General features: G+C 33.9%; 1 long non-coding RNA gene across 1 annotated transcript; it reads left to right on the top strand.

Annotated features, from left to right (window-relative positions):
• Positions 1 to 403: 403 nt before the first annotated feature.
• On the top strand, positions 404 to 2,012 carry LOC140957909 (uncharacterized). Its single transcript, XR_012171714.1, has 3 exons — positions 404 to 569; positions 653 to 738; positions 1,644 to 2,012. It is a non-coding gene; the product is annotated as an uncharacterized lncRNA (long non-coding RNA).
• Positions 2,013 to 5,945: the final 3,933 nt, after the last annotated feature.

Genomic DNA, 5,945 nt, shown 5'->3' with positions numbered 1-5,945 from the left:
TTAGCGCTTTATTATTATTATTATTATTAAAACATACCATGATATCAAAAGTTAGTTACTTTAAATAACTCAAACTTAATGATATAATAATATATATCTATATATAAAATATAATATAATTTAACTTTTTTTTAAAAAAAATAATTCAAATGATCATTTTATTTGTCTTTTCAATTATGTCCACCTGTCAGAGAAATTCTGCAATTGCTAAAACTATGTATTTAATTTATTTTACGGATTACCTCCTCGATTTTTTTACATTATCTAAGTTTTGGATTCGGGTTTTACAAAACAGACAAATTTAAGTCAAAAAACTTAAAAATATGTATCAATTATTATGGTCAAGTATTTGACGGTGAGATAATTAATTTGCCAAAGAATCATATGGTTTGAACAACCACTTCTATAGGTTAAATGTATACTACTGGACCTTAGACCCGCCCATTGCGATTAGGGTTTATCGCTCCAAACCATAAAACCATCGTATAGGCATTCTATCCTACCAGAAAACGCCGCTTTTTACCGCTACTCTGCCGTGTGCCGATATGCCGAAGCACTACAGGCCCGCCGTATGTTCTCTTCTTACCACCACCTCCTTCTCTCGCACACTCCATAATCGGACTAATGTTCTCTATTCTTTGTTATTCTTAAGGGCAAGAAGAAGGAAGGAAACGCCGCCAAATATGTGACGATATCTCAGGCGATTAAGTACCTTCAAGTCAGCGTTCCAGTTTTCAGGTTGTTGAATCTTTCTGTTTCTTTGGCATTTTGAACCAAAATGGCATGTTTCAGGATGAATTGCGTGAAATAATAAAATCATATACTTGGAGTAGTGAGGCAGCAAGCCTAGCTACGTACAAACAAGGGGTGGCCAAGCCCCTTTCTCGAGGTAACCGCTTCCGGCTAGCCATGAGCTGGTGGTAACTCATGAGGATGAAAACGTGCGTCAGATTGATAGATTAAATTTAATTTTGCTCGAATTTATTAAATATAAGGAAAAATAATTTTAGATTATGGTGATTTTGATTTGCAATGATATTTGTTTTGAACCGAAATGGCATGTATCTTCAAGTCAGCCTTCCAGTTTTCAGGTTATTGACTTCGTTTGCATATTGTTTCGGGTTCAATTTGCAAGTTTATTTCATAATTCGAGAAGTTTCAGAGCCTAACAATAGTAAATCTTCAGAGGTGTCATTTTTTTTCTTGATTTGTTTTACGGTAATATTCATTAATTTCTTGCAATTAGAATTCCTTGATTTTGGTTTCTGTTTTGAGTTTAATTTGCAATTTCTTTATCTTTACAATTAGAAGTCAAGCATTTTCAGTGATGATAATGATAACTTTGTTGTTTTCTGTGTATATATGAAGTTTAACTTCTGCGGGTATTTTTTACTTCCTCAAGTGTTTTCCATCCCCGTCTTAGTAATGGGGTTGATTTTACTGCAATGAAAAGTTGTTAATTATATGCAAATATTTTGGTTTATATCTCTATCTGGTTTGTTCTATACTCATGAAACCACGCACTCGAAAGGTGTTCCAAGGCTTTTTAATCTCGATTTTGTGATGTGCATTCTTTTTCTAGTATAAAAATTACAAGTTTTTTTTATATCTATATGGAGAATTTAATTGAGGCCATTCTACAGGAAATCATGCATCCTAAAAGGTATTTTTCCTCTGGAACTCAAGAAGAAGTTGAAGGGAAACCATCATTCTTATTATCACGTGAAAGATATTATGTTTCTCAAACATGAGCCATTGCTGGAGAAAGTGAGAGATATCCGTTAGCTGCACACAAGCACTTGACCATAAGTGTTAATAATTATTTTTTTTCCTCGGATTTATCTTTATACATTGAATAAATTATGAATTTTTCAGCAAAAAAATATGGATTATCTGGGCATTTTTGTTTCTTAAATTATAGACAAATTAGGGAGTTGATGACTTTTTGTTCAAAGGATAATGCTAAACTAATTGTAGTCTACCACTTATCGAAATTTGTCAGAAATATTTGACATTTGAAAATGGAGTAGCCCATTATCTTTGAGCCAATAAGGGCCCTTTTGTCAATGTTTTGTACAGGCAAACCTGGCTAGTCCATCCATGGAGGAGGCTTGAGGAAACACTTTGATCCATGTCGCAATATTATCATTTGGTTCCCTTTTTTGGAGCACCAAATTCTAATTCAAAAACAAGACTCTTCATTATCATGTTATTTTTTGCTGAGGAGAGGTTCATCTGTCTTAAGTCCGTCATCAGATTTCAAATTAGCTAACATATCTTCATGTTGCAGATAAAATAGAGGTGATAAGGAAGCTACTCACAAAAACTTGACAATCTCTATTCCAAGGAACTTATCGAAAATCTTGCATCTTTTCTTAAAATGCTAATTTTAGGACCGAAATACAATTATAAAAAAAACTATAATCGAAAGTTTCAGTGTAACTCAAATATTTTAAATGACGTATCTTATAATTTAGACATGATCATGTGTCGGGCATGTCGAGTGAATTGCTACTAGGACAACAAAAATAGTCAAGATAATCTCATCCATACAAATTATGTCATGCTCACAATATAAAATTGACTTAAGCCTAATATTAAAATTCTCCAAATGCCATGTACCAATTTTGTTAACCCAAATAGGAACGAGCACTAAATGCACCTCGTTTTTGTACCAAGTAGGACCAAGCATTCAGAATCCGATTCATTTTTTTTAATGAACTAAATCATTAGAAAAGATAAAAGTTTTTACAAATACACTGGACATCTCAGGAATAATATATTTCTCAAATCTAAATGCATAATACGAAAAACAATCTAATGCAGATAATCAATAACTTCAACAGCATTGTCGATGGTTCTGAACACATGGATCTTAATCTTCATAACAGCAGCATTGATATTGGGCAATTTGTTTTCAAACACTTTCCTGTTCCTAATGTTCCAAGTGTGGTATACCGTAGCAGCAAGAGCCACACACCTCATCTTATTAATGGTTGAGCTACCACAGTAAATACCTCTGAACGCAGCAAGGATAGACGAAGGTGTTCCCATAATCTTCCCATGTGAAGCCAAGAACGAATGCTATTCCATATCACTCTAGTAATCGGGCATGCAAAGAACAAGTGATTAATGGTTTCATCAGGAGCATTGCACGAAGCACACGATTTGTCTTCAAGGTACTCCAATCTGTTTCGAGTGAGGAGTTTCCGATGAGCAAGCAGCCACAAGATGAACTTGTGTTTTGGAAGAATGCAACTCTTTGAAATGAGAGGTTTCCAAGGACATCTATGCTGTTGAGCAACAAAGAAATCATAGGCTCTATTCAAACCTTTCGAAACTCCAAACCAACTATCCAACATCTGAATCGAAGCTTGCGCCGAGCCGTGGGCTGAAATAAGATTATCTCGAATAATAATAATATTCTTGATGAGCGGAGATTGATCTTTTTTTCAAACCCAGCTCCACACATTTGGAACATGACTATACACATGATTAATCCACTTTATCCACAAACTATCTTTCTTGTTATGAGTATTACAATGTGTTTTTGCCGATTCATTGAATCGTATCGAAATAGACATACAGAAATCATTCATATTCGGATGTTCGATTCGGGGTGTGTTTTGGTCCCTAAATTTGTTTTCCTAGGTTGTCATCGCCATTAATTTGATGAGGGTATCCAGCTTAGCTGTTGGTTTTTGGTAAATGGTGGGGACTTCTGTTCTTCACCCAATATGCCAGTCTAAATTGATGACAATGAGTTGGGAACCAAGATCATGTGATTCCTCATGTGCCATTGTCCCTCACTTGGAGCCATTTTTTATCGAATATTATTAATATTGCATATGTGGAACAACAATATTGTTATAATACCTCGACTTTGGGATTAAATAAACTCCGTATGATGAAATGCAGCAAATATTTTTGGCAAGTTAACTCACAAAATTCATTGCTTGGCCAAGAGTTGACATGCATGTTTGATTGTCCCGATGGTTATTTCAAGTTGAATGGCATGCGGAAAAAAGAAAAAAAAATATTTGTAGGAACCATTAAAATTATGGATAAACTATATTGTGCACTCAATGATCCAAAAAATACGTATGTAACGTAACAATCAAGTAAAAATTTATTTAATTTATAGCATGTTTGATACTAACTAGAAATATATAGTTCGATTGCGGTAGATGAGACTAGCCCGAATCCAGACATCGGACCTACTTCGGGCTTGAAATCACAAAAGAGATCATTAGAAGGGGACTGAGAAGGTGTTCCGGCGTATTATCTCCAACGCTCAAGTCAGGTACTGAGGATAAAATGAGAGAGTAGCTAAAGAGGCTACTAAAAATTAATATAGTGAATGAATTAATTAAGCTCTCAAACCTGATATTTATAGGAGAGCACATGAGGTCCATCATGGGCCGCCTACCTTGGTTAGAAATGGGCCGGAGGTCCAAAGTCTTGTTTGTGCTTGGTAACTTGATGGACCAATTCATGGGATATCAATATCTTTTAATAAATTTATCGTTGGACATATGTCGATAAAAAAATTGTTCATGAAAAATTGTATTTTTTTGAGTTTAGTGCAATCATTTCATTCCAACCATGTCTTTTGATGATGTCTTCAAACTGTTTAACCCAATAGACACTTCATATGTTGAAACAACTAACAACATATCTTGCTATCAAGTAACATAAAATAGAGAATCAAAGATTATTTAAAATATATTATTCTCCAAAAGCTTTCATACACTTGCATCCATATTGAAGTGTTCTTCCTTCTAAAGAAACAGAGTTTTACTATTAACTTTTGATTTGTCGTGCTAACAAATCACAAGTAGAATTTGTTACATCTATCTTGGAAAAAGATTGTCAATTTCTGTAAGCACTAAGACTGAAGCAAAATCTTCTTAGAAAAATAGTGTTTGAAGACTAACCTCTGTCTTCAAATTTACACATTAAAATACAAATTTTGAAGGTATCATGATCACAAGCATACCTACCAACATGAAATTGATAACTATTTTGGGTTTGGGAAATTGGTAACTCTTTTACTTCAAATGATTCAATGATTTGTACCATTGATTACATTTTTATCGGCAAAATTAAATTCATGCATTTCTACACATCCAAGACTGACACACATTAATTTAGTCACAATGTTTTATTTAGATAACTTGTATAATAACCATTTTTTAGAGTTGAATTATGAACTTTCGAAGGAAAAAAAATTGATTAAAAAAAATACAATAGCGTCTTTGCTTTTTCGCTCGAAGGAAACAAATAACCTATCAAAAAACGAATTATCATCGCAATCTGGAATACAAAACCCTAACTAGTTTCATTACATTGTCGGGGAAGAACTTAGCGCAGAAGCGAGACTTAAGAAGTGATCTTCATGACATGGAATCGTTAGGCCACCCATTGGATGATTATAACCGAATTCTTCTTCAGCCTGATGCAACAAATCTTGGAACAACGGGTGGTTCAAATAATATATCGGAACGATATATCGTCTGTGTGTCTCGCCTACGTAGATCGGAAAACGACCTCTGGGAATATCGGAAAAAGTCGAATGAATGCTACCTTTCTTAGGCGAAATTGTTCATCGGAGTTTTTCACTAGTGTGAGCTATGTTGTCTAGCCAAGATCCCATTTTGGGCAATTGAATAATTTGTTGTGTTGGAGATCATATATATATCTCGTGTTATTGAAGTATATATATAGGAGAAATGATGCAAAGTATCCATTGTGATGCACTAGATCGGTGGAGTTAGTTGGTTAGTCTAGTGGAAATTTACTTTTATACTAGTGCACCAATACACGCGTTATATGCTTGTACAATAATTTTTATAATTCATTTGATTTATATTTAAATGAAGATCAAAATGTAATTATAAAAAATAGTGAGAGACAACACTGTCATTTTGATATATTATTATTAT

The sequence above is a fragment of the Primulina huaijiensis genome, chromosome 14, assembly GCF_012295235.1.
Source record: "Primulina huaijiensis isolate GDHJ02 chromosome 14, ASM1229523v2, whole genome shotgun sequence".
Taxonomy (NCBI): domain Eukaryota; kingdom Viridiplantae; phylum Streptophyta; class Magnoliopsida; order Lamiales; family Gesneriaceae; genus Primulina; species Primulina huaijiensis.
The sequence above is the reverse complement of the archived record's forward strand: the minus strand, read 5'-3'. Positions and strand labels throughout refer to the sequence as shown.